Raw genomic sequence first — 11,049 nt, forward strand, 5'->3', positions numbered from 1 at the left:
ATAGAGATCGGAGTTGATGTTTGATGAAGGCCCTCGTCCAAACATGATGAATGGAGGTGGTGCACAGCCCTTGGTCAAGCCAAGGTGACCAGTCAAGCCGGCGACCAAGACGCCGACGTCGCAGTTCATCTGCAGGCGAGCCATTGATCCATTGTCGATCTTACAGCGGAACTCTCAATGAAAGCACCATTTTTAGTGTCAAAACTGGCAGATCTCGGGATAGGGGGTCGCGAGCTATGGATTCTCGGATTAATGGTAACAGGAACAAAGGAGACGATGTTTTACCCAGGTTCGGGCCCTCTTGATGGAGGTTAAACCCTACGTCCTGCTCTTGTTTATATTGATGGAGTATCAAGTACAGAGTTGATCTACCTCGAGATCATATGTTGTGGTCTAAAACCTGAGGGTATGATGAATAATGTCATCATAATCTAGCGACTAGCCTGGCCTCGGCTTATATAATGTACCGGAGGCCTAGGATAACAAGAGTCCTAGTCGAATACGTTGGTGGAGAGGAGTCCTTGTCCTTATCATCAAGTCTTGTGGAATCTTCCTCGTGTGCGACATGGGCTGCCCGAAGTGGCCCATGTGTGAACCGCCATGGGGGTCCTCGGCCCGATCCAGCTGGTCGGGAGACGACGTGGTGAGTCCCCCCCCTAGTATAGGACACCGTCATTGAGTAACTTTCCTTCGGGTACTTGATATGTCTTCGTCGTATCTACTTTTCCTAACGCTTTTTCCTCTTGTTTTGGACTCTAATTTGCATGATCTGAATGAAACTAACCCGGACTGACGCTGTTTTCAGCAGAACAACCATGGTATTGTTTTTTGTGCAGAAATATAAGTTCTCGGATTGGAACGAAAATTTGTGAGGATTTTTTATATAAATAAAGAGAATTTCTGGAGCCAAAAACCACCCAAGGGTGGCACCTAGGTGGGCTGAACCCACCAGGGTGCGCCACCCCCTCCAGGCGCGCCCAGTTGGGTTGTCCCCACCTGGTAGCACCGCAGACCCTAAAACCAATGCTATAAATCCTATTTTCCAGATAAAAATTAGGGAGAAAGAATTATCACGTTCCACGAGATGGAGCGGCTGCCGTCTCCTGTTCTTCATCGGGAGGCTAGGTCTGGAGTCCGTTTGGGGCTCCGGAGAGGGGGATCTTCGATCTTTGTCATCACCAACTCTTCTCCATCGCCAATTCCATGATGCTCCCCATTGGGAGTGACTAATTCCGTCATAGGCTTGCTGGTCGGTGAGGACTTGGATGAGATTCATCATGTAATCGAGTTAGTTTTGTTAGGGCTTGATCCCTAGTATCCACTATGTTTTGAGACTGATGTTGCTATGACTTTGCTATGCTTAATGCTTGTCACTTTGGGCCCAGGTGCCATGATTTCAGATCTGAACCGTTTATGTTACCACCATTATATCTATGTTCTAGATCCGATCTTTCAAGTTATAGTCACCTACTACATGTTATGATCCGGCAACCCCGGAGTGACAATAGTCGGGACACTTCCCGGTGATGACAGTAGTTTGAGGAGTTCATGTATTCATCGTGCGTTAATGCTTTGTTCTGGTTCTCTATTAAAAGGAGGCCTTAATATGCCTCAATTTCCAATAGGCCCCTGCTGCCATGGAAGGGTAGGACAAAAGATGTCATGCAAGTTCTTTCCATAAGCTCGTATGACTATTTACGAAATACATGCCTACATTATATTTATGAACTGGAGCTAGTGCCGTATCGCCCTAGGTTATAAGTGTCACATGATGATTCCAACAAATCGCCGATCCAATGCCTACGATTTTCCTACATATGGTTCTTGCTAAGTTACTACTGCTATTGTTACTGTTGCATCTACTACCAAACTATTGCTAACTGTTAGTGTTACTATTGCTGCTACTACTACTATCAAAACTATCATACTACTTTGCTACTGATCACTTTGCCGCAGATAATTAATCTCCAGGTGTGGTTGAATTAACAATTCAGCTGCTAATACTTACAAATATTATTTGGCTCCCCTTGTGTCGAATTAATAAATTTGGGTTGAATACTCTATCGTCGAAAACTGTTGCGATCCCATATACTTGTGGGTTATCAAGACCTTTTTCTGGCGCCGTTGCCGGGGAGCATAGCTATATTTTTTGAGTCACTTGGGATTATTATAAATTTATCACTATGAAGAATCTGAAGGATGCTAAGACCAAGATTTTCCCCCCTAAGACGACGGGAGGTAAGGAACAACCATCTAGCTCCACACTTGATTCACCTTCTGTTAAAAGTAAACTTGCAACACCACCACATGCTATTAATCCTGATATGTCACAAGTTATTGATGATGTTGCTTATGCTATGAATGCTACTCTTGATGATGCTAGTACCTTGCTTGATGATGATGTGCCACTAGGTGAATTTCTTGATGAACAAATTGCTAGAGTAAGACAGCATGATATTGTTGAAACTGATGATGAGCTTGAAACTGAAAATCTTGAAACACCTATTAGAACTAGTCCCCCTAGATATGAATTTCCTAAGGTACCGGAAGGTTATGTTATGAATGAGGAGACAACTAAAGATATTCTTGCTTGTAAGGATACAGATGATCGAGAGAAATTATTATGCAAGTATAAAGAGAAATCTTTGAATGCTAAAATGAAATGTGATCCTAAGTTTGCTACTTCACCTATCTTTATTGATGATAAGGATTATGAATTCTCTATCGACCCAGAGTTAATTACTTTGGTTGAATCTGATCCTTTCCATGGTTATGAAACTGAAACTGTTGTGGCACATCTTACTAAGTTGAATGACATAGCCACCCTTTTTGCTCATGATGAGAAGATTCGTTATTACTATATTCTCAAATTATTTCCGTTCTCATTAAAGGGTGATGCTAAAGCTTGGTACAATACTCTTGCTCCTAGTTGTGTGCGTAGTCCCTAGTATATGATTTATTACTTCTCTGAAAACTATTTTCCTGCTCATAAGAAACAAGCTACCTTACAAGAAATATTTAATTTTGTGCAAATTGAAGAAGAGAGTCTCCCACAAGCTTGGGGGAGGCTTCTCCAATTACTTAATGCTTTGCCTAATCATCCTCATAAGAAAAATGAAATACTTGATATCTTCTATAATGGACTAACCGATACTTCTAGGGATTTCCTAGATGGTTGTGATGGTTGTGTTTTCAGGGAACGAACTATTGGGCAAGCTAAAGAATTATTGAATAACATATTGAAAAATTATGATGATTGGACTCCTCCTGAACCACCGCTTAAACCCACTCCTAAGAATAGGGGTATCTTTGTATCTCAGTCCTGAAGATATGAAAGAGGCGAAGAAATCTATGAGAGAAAAAAGGTATTAAAGCTGAGGATGTTAAAAAATTTCCTCCTATTGAAGAAATACATGGACTTGATACACCACCACAACCTAAGGTGGTAGAGGTAAATTCTCTAATGAAATTCAATGATAATGATAATCCTCACAATATGCACCCTAGCCAATGCCTTTATGAGTTTGAAAATTACATTAGAAAGCAAGATCACTTCAATGCAAATGTTATGAAACAATTGAAATATAATTCTGATATGAGTGCTCGCTTGAGTGACTTGTTATTTAGAATCTCAAATGATGTTAGAGGTGTGGGGAAGCATGCTTCTATGGTTCAAACCCAGTTAGAACAAGTTGCTAAATCTCAAATAGAGTTGCTTGATGAAATGAATAATAATATCAATGATCATGTTGTTAGAGTAATGACTAGAGGAGGTAGAATGACTCAGGAACCACTTTATCCTAAGGGACATCCAAAAAGAATTGAACAAGACTCTCAAAGAGTTAACACTGATGCACGTAGACCTTCTAAAAAGAAAAAGAAGAAGAAAAATGATAGGACTTTGCATGCCTCTAGTGAACCTGAAGTAGAAAAACCTCCTGATAATGATAATGAAGTTTCTATCTCTGATGCTGAAACTCAATCTGGTAGTGAACGCTCACCTTTTGATAATGAAAAAGATAATGATGAGGTTCATGAAGATACTCAAACAAATAATAAAAAATCAAACAATGATGTTGAGATAGAACCAGCAGTTGATCTTACCCACAACCCAAGAATAAAATATATGATAAAAGTGACTTTGTTGCTAGAAAACACGGTAAGGAAAGAGAACCATGGCTTCAAAAACCTATGCCCTTCCCACCTAAGTAAACTAAAAAGAAAGATGATGAAGAATTTGAACGCTTTGATGAAATGCTTAGGCCAGTCTTTTTGCGTACTCGCTTGACTGATATCTTAAAGATGCCTCCTTATGCAAAGTACATGAAAGAGTTCATCACCAATAAGAGAAAAATACCGGAAGCTGAAATCCCCACCAGGCTTGCTAACTATACTTTTAAAGATGGAGTACCTAAAAAACTTGGAGATCCGGGAATACCAACTATACCTTGCTCCATCAAAAGAAATTGTGTGAAAACTGCTTTATGTGATTTAGGAGCTGGTGTTACTGTTATGCCTTTCTCTTTATATAAAAGACTTGATTTGAATAAACTCACACCTACTGAAATATCTTTGCAAATGGCTGAAAAATCAACTGCCATACCTATTGCTATTTGTGAGGATGTGCTTGTTATTGTTGCTAATGTCACTATTTTTACTGACTTTGTTATACTTGAGATGCCCGAGGACGACAACATGTTGATTATCCTTGGTAGACCCTTCTTGAATACTGTAGGGGTTGTTATTGATTGCAATAAAAGCAAGGTCACTTTTCATATCAATGGTAATGAGATTATAGTGCACTTTCCAGAGAAACAATTCCAAGTGAATGGTATTAATGTTATTGAAAAATCTCCAACAATCACTATTGGAAGTTTTCAACTACCTTTACCTACTTTAAAAATAAATGTGAAATGCTTACTGTTGGGGACATTCATATCCCCATTGAGGGAACTTAGTGATTTATGAAAGTTCTTCGGTTTCATACTAATCAAAAGTGGGTGTTAATAAGACTTGATCAACCTTATTAATGGATCATTTTGTAGAGGTATGAAGTTGATGAATTTAGTGAGCACTACCTTCTGTCTCTACCTTTTGTTTTATATTTTAATTACTTAAATAAAATAACATGCCATGTTTTGTCTATTTTCTAAATTTCCTGTGCAATAGAAAATGACCCAAAAATAAAAGTTCTCGAAATGTTCTGAAAATTTAATGCGATTTTTTCTGAATATTTAAGAATTTCTAGTGCAAGTAATACCAGAGGGAGGTGCACCAGGTGGGCACAACCCACCTGGGCGCGCTAGGACCCCAGGCGCGCCCTGGTGGGTTGTGGTCCCCACGTGGGCCCCCTCACTTATCTCTTCATCCCACATCACCGCCTACCTCCAGAAAAAAATCACCATTGCTCTCTCTCGTGTTCTTGCTCTCAAACCCGCGGATTTCGATCTCTTTGCTCGAAGCTCCATTTCCAAAACTATTTTGAGGGATTGTTGCTTGGTTTGTGACTCGTCTGTTTGTCTAATTAGTTTTTGCTTTAGCGGCTTATATTTTGAATAATTAGCTACTCTTGGTGTTGTTGTAGATGAGCTTGCATGTTGAATTATTAGAGTTTTAAGTAGTTTGAATGCTTGCTTTGGCCTCTATGCATCCCTATGAGTAGTTGCTATCAATCTTGTGAAGTTTTGTTGACAAATTTTTGTCACCCAAAAATTTTCAAAAAATTGTACGCGAATATGATGAACCTCTTTGGAAGGAGTTCTTCGAGAAGGAGATCCTCGGAGGCATCTTCTAGTGACAGCTCCGTTCATCAGTCTTATGTTGAAACAAGTGAAAGATCCATATGAGATGCCGCCACCAAAACATGCTTATGGCCATGCAACTATTATATGGTGAGTGTGGGCATTGAGGAGGAATTTGAGCAATATGTTCACAATTCTAATCTCGGTCCCTACATTTCATATAAGTCCAACCAACACCACACTCTCACTGAATCATTTGTCAATGGATTTAAATTCGGTCCCCGTGAGTCTAGGGTGTCATTTAAACTATATGAAAAACCATTTACCATATCTTTAGAGAGATTTGCTCACCACTGCAAAATCCCATTCTGGGGTTCGCTTGCCGAACCACCAAGATCTGAGTTTCAAACATTCTTGACTAGTCTTTGCTATGGTCAGACTAGGGGAGTGATGCAAGGTAGAATAAAGAGCATTCATTTTCCCGCAATTCAGTACTTTGCATTATTTAATGGAAAATGTATTGTAGGCAAACAAGATTGTAGTACACTCTGTGCTCCAGACTTGATCCTCATACGCACCTCTCTCATCGGTGACAAAAGTTATAATCTTGGAGCGATTGTTCCACGCAGGTTGCAAGACAATGCTAGTAGTGGTTATTTCTATGGTGGAGTTTATGCCACACGAGTAGCAAGAGAGCTAGGTGTTTCACCTTTGCCCTATGACCCCATTTTGCCCACGCAATATTTAGACTTTGATGCTATGAAATGCCATAATATCCTTAGAGGTGAACCCCATAATTTCACCTATAAACTGTTGTTTAATCAAAGTTCCGTTGTGCACACATATTTGTCTGCACCTACTCTCTTTGATGTTCACAGTAGGGGAAGATATTTTGTTCTTGAGAGCGAGGCCCGAGCTCATAACACGGCGGTTGTGGACGCACGGCAGGCTGAGGCATCCGCACGAGAGCCTCCGTGAGCTATCACCCTCATCACTCTGCAAGCTACTAGATTACCAAGTTGGGCCAAAAGCCTAAGCTTCGGGGAGTACGTATTTCCACCGACATTACATTCATGTTCACTCATTTCATTCCAGTTGTCGGTGTACATACTTTTTCATTCTATTATCCATGTTAAATTTATTTTCTGGCTTTCTTCTTGTGTGTTTGCAAAACTTTGAGAAAATCCAAACATATTTCCTGCTTCTTTTTATTTTTCTTCCTAGTTTAAATTTCTGTAGTACTAAAAAGAAGACCCAAAAAGATTTCCTTGTTCTTCTTTTGCTTGTTGGGAGCTTTCCCGTGTAAATAGTTTTTCTTGTTTTTTCTTTCCCTTTTATTTTCTTGTTCTCGAAAAAACAAAAACTCCAAAAATATTTCAGTGTGTTTCTCTGAATTTCTTTTCTTTTTATTGAGTCATACCGAGGAGAAGACCATGATGAAAATGTTGAGTGGCTCTCATATGCATTATTGTTGATCTAACAAAGAGCCCATTTTACCTTGTCTTCTCCTGTTGAATAAAATGTTTGCAGATTCCAGCTTAGTCCATGGCACTCTTTCACTGTTATTATTTTCATATCGTTCGGTCGTGCAAGTGAAAGGCATTAATGACGATATTTGATGAACTGGCCATGGCAGAGAGAAACAGTTATGAACTCAACTTGTTCTATTTTTATAAATATGTTTAACCTAGTATCCATGATTAAACCCATTATGATTAAACATGTTTGCAATGACAGTTAGAGATTATATTTTCTCATGACATGCATAAGTAGCTAGGAGTGGATAATGATTTATCTTGGATGTCAACATTGCGTTAAAATGATTGTGATGTAGTATGATGATATGGTATCCTCCTTCGAATGTTCGAGTGGCTTGACTTGGCACATGTTCATGCATGTAGTTGAATCAAAACCAACATGGCGTCTATGATATTTATGTTCATAGTGTTCATATCCTACTCTTGCTAGTATCCAATGTTACTTATGCATAATGCATGTTCATGACCGTTGTTGCTCTCTAGCTGGCCGCTTCTCAACCTATTTGCTAGCCTTCACCTGTACTAAGTGGGAACTCTGCTTGTGCATCAAAACCATAAACCCAAGTTATTCCAGATGAGTCCACCATACCTACCTATATGCGGTATTACCCTGCCGTCCTAAGTAAATTTGCATGTGCCACCTCTAAAAACTTCAAATAAATATCCTTTTGGTGTGCCTGGATTGTTCATAGAGCGACAGGAGGTAGTCGGTATCTTCCATGCTAAGTGGGTTATTCTCAGGATGAGTGTTTATTCACTCACCACTGCATGAGAAGGGGGCAGTAATAGGGATGCCCAGTCCCTAATGTCTACTACGCAACTTTATTCTTGTAGACACGTGTTGGGCCTCCAAGCGCAGAGTTTTGTAGAACAATAGCAATTTTCCCTCAAGTGCATGACCTATGGTTTATCAATCTGTGGGAGGTGGAGGATGAAGATGGTCCCTCTCAAACAACCCGGCAACCAAATAATAAAAAGTCTCTTGTGTCCCCAACACACCAAATACAATGGTAATTTGTATAGGTGCGCTAGTTCGGCAAAGAGATGGTGATAGAAGTGTAATATTGATGGTAGAAATATATTTTTATAATCTGAATAAATAAAAACAGCAAGGTAGCAAATAGTAAACAGGCACAAAAACGGTATTGCAATGCTTGAAAATGAGGTCTAGGGTCCGTACTTTCGCTAGTGCAATCTCTCAACAGTGCTAATATAATTGGATCATATAACCACCTCTCAAAGTGTGATGAGGAATCACTCCAAAGTTCCTATCTAGCGAAGAACATAAGAAGAAATCGTTTGTAGGGTACGAAACCACCTCGAAGCTATTCTTTTCGATCGATCTATCCAAGAATTCATACTAAAATAACATCAAATAATTTCAGATTCATAATACTCAATCCAACACAAAGAACCTCAAAGAGTGCCGCAAGATTTCTACGAAGAAACAAAGACAACAACATGCATCAACCCCTATGCATAGATTACCCCAATGTCACCTCGGGAATCCGCGAGTTCAGCGCCAAGACATATATTAAGTGAATCAAAATAATACCCCATTGTCACCATGAGTATTCATTTGCAAGACATATATCAAGTGCTCATAAATCCATAAAAGTATTCAATCCAATAACAACCAAATCTCAAAGGGAAAAACTCAATTCATCAAAACAAGATAGAGAGGGGAAAACACCACATGATCTGACTATATTAACAAAGCCCGCGATACATCAAGACCGTGACATCTCAAGAACACGAGAGAGAAATATTAAACACATAGCTACTGGTACAAACCCTCAGCCCCGAGGGTGGACTACTCTATCATCATCATGGTGACCGCCGGGATGATGAAGATGGCCACCGGTGATGATTTCCCCCTTCGACAGAGTGCAGTAACGGGGTCTAGGTTGGTTTTCGGTGGCTACAGAACCTGGCGGCGGCGGAACTTCTGATCTAGGGTTACCCCACGGTTTTTGGAATATTTGTGAGTTTATAGGGTGAAGAGGGGGTGCGGGAGGCCACCGAGGTGGGCACAACTCACCTGGGCGCTCCTGGCCCCCACGGGGCACCCTGGTGGGTTGCGCCCCCCTCAGGGCACCCCCAGGTGCTGCTCTGGCCCACTGGTGGTCTTCTGGTCCATAAAAAATCCACAAAAAGTTTCGCGGTGTTTGTACTCCATTTGATATTGATTTCCTGCGATGTAAAAAACAAGCAAAAATAGCAACTGGCACTGGGCAATAGGTTAGTCCCAAAAAATGATATAAAGTTTCTATAAAATGATTGTAAACATCCAAGAATGATAATATATTGGCATGAATGCTTCATAAATTATAGATACGTTGGAGACGTATCAGTCCCAAACTGCAAAAAGAATTGAGCTTACAAATAATCACACAAAAACTCCTACGGAGTCATAACCTTTACTTTATTGCTTGAGAACCGCCACTAACGTGTTTAGCATGGAAGATATAGATAACTAATGGTCGCAAAGTAAACAAGAAGGGTGCATCTCTCAAAATTTCATTTACCTCTATTTTAGAAACTTGAGCTCTCGCAGCGCTGCAAATCACTGCTTACCTCTGCGAAGGGACTATCTATTTACATTTATGTTGTGTCATCACCTTCTAAAATAAGTGCCAGAAGCTGAGAGCACTGCTGTCATGCTTATGCATTGTGTGTAGCTAATATTGGGTGCATCATGACTGGATCTTTTCTAACATGAATTACAATGTTTAGTCACTTCTTGAACTTTGGAGGTGCTCTGCATTTATGTTTTATGGTCTCAGAAAGGGCTAGCGAGATACCACTAGTGTCATATTATATCATCACTACTGCAGGATGCTGCTAACGCGACACTACGATCAGAGATCCTTCGATGAAACTATGTGCCATGCCATAACCGCAAACGGTGGTGTAAAAAACCCGTCAAAAAAGGTGCAAAACGTTTGCGATGGAGGATGCATCAAACACGGTTCAGATTTAAGGTGTGTGTGTGATGCAAGGCATACGGTTCAGTCCACTTAATTGTTTGCGATGAGGAGGAACAAAAGAAACGGGCAGTCAGATGAAGTTGTTTGTGATATACAGCATACGGTTCACTCGAATGAATTGTTTGTGATTAGGAATAAGAAAAGAAACGGTCAGCCAGATTCAAGGTGTGTGCGATATATGGCATGCGGTTCACACTAATGAACTGTTTGTGTTGAGACAAGAGAACAAAAACGGTTCAATATAACAGGATGTGTGTGATACGCGGCAAACAGGTCTGTAATCAGAAATGTGTGCAAAGACCAATAATAACACAGACGGTTGCTACTAATAAGACATGTGTGTTGTGCGATGGGATTGCATACAGAACAACAACATTATATACACACTTACAAGGACATGGTTGCATAACCAAATTAAACATCCACGTACATAGGTGGCTACTACAACCATGGCATTTGCACACACCAAAGTAAACTATTACATGCATAATTACATAGGATGGCTACTACACACATGGCATTTCCACACACCAATAAAGTAAACTATATATTACATGCATGATTAACTAGCATAAACGATCATCTGATCATCATTTACTTCTTGTGATGCTTGCTCTGCTTGTGGTCGATCCGGGCTCATCAATTTGGGTAACAAGGCACTTCCTCATGTCAACGATCTGCCTATGCATCTCATAGAATGTGTACACGCTCTTGGTCGTGAACCTGAGGTGAGGTTCATCCAATTGCCGCATCCAGGCCTTGTGCCATGATACGGGACTT

The sequence above is a fragment of the Triticum urartu genome, chromosome 5A, assembly GCF_056163025.1.
Source record: "Triticum urartu cultivar PI428250 chromosome 5A, HENAU_Tu73, whole genome shotgun sequence".
Classification (NCBI taxonomy): domain Eukaryota; kingdom Viridiplantae; phylum Streptophyta; class Magnoliopsida; order Poales; family Poaceae; genus Triticum; species Triticum urartu.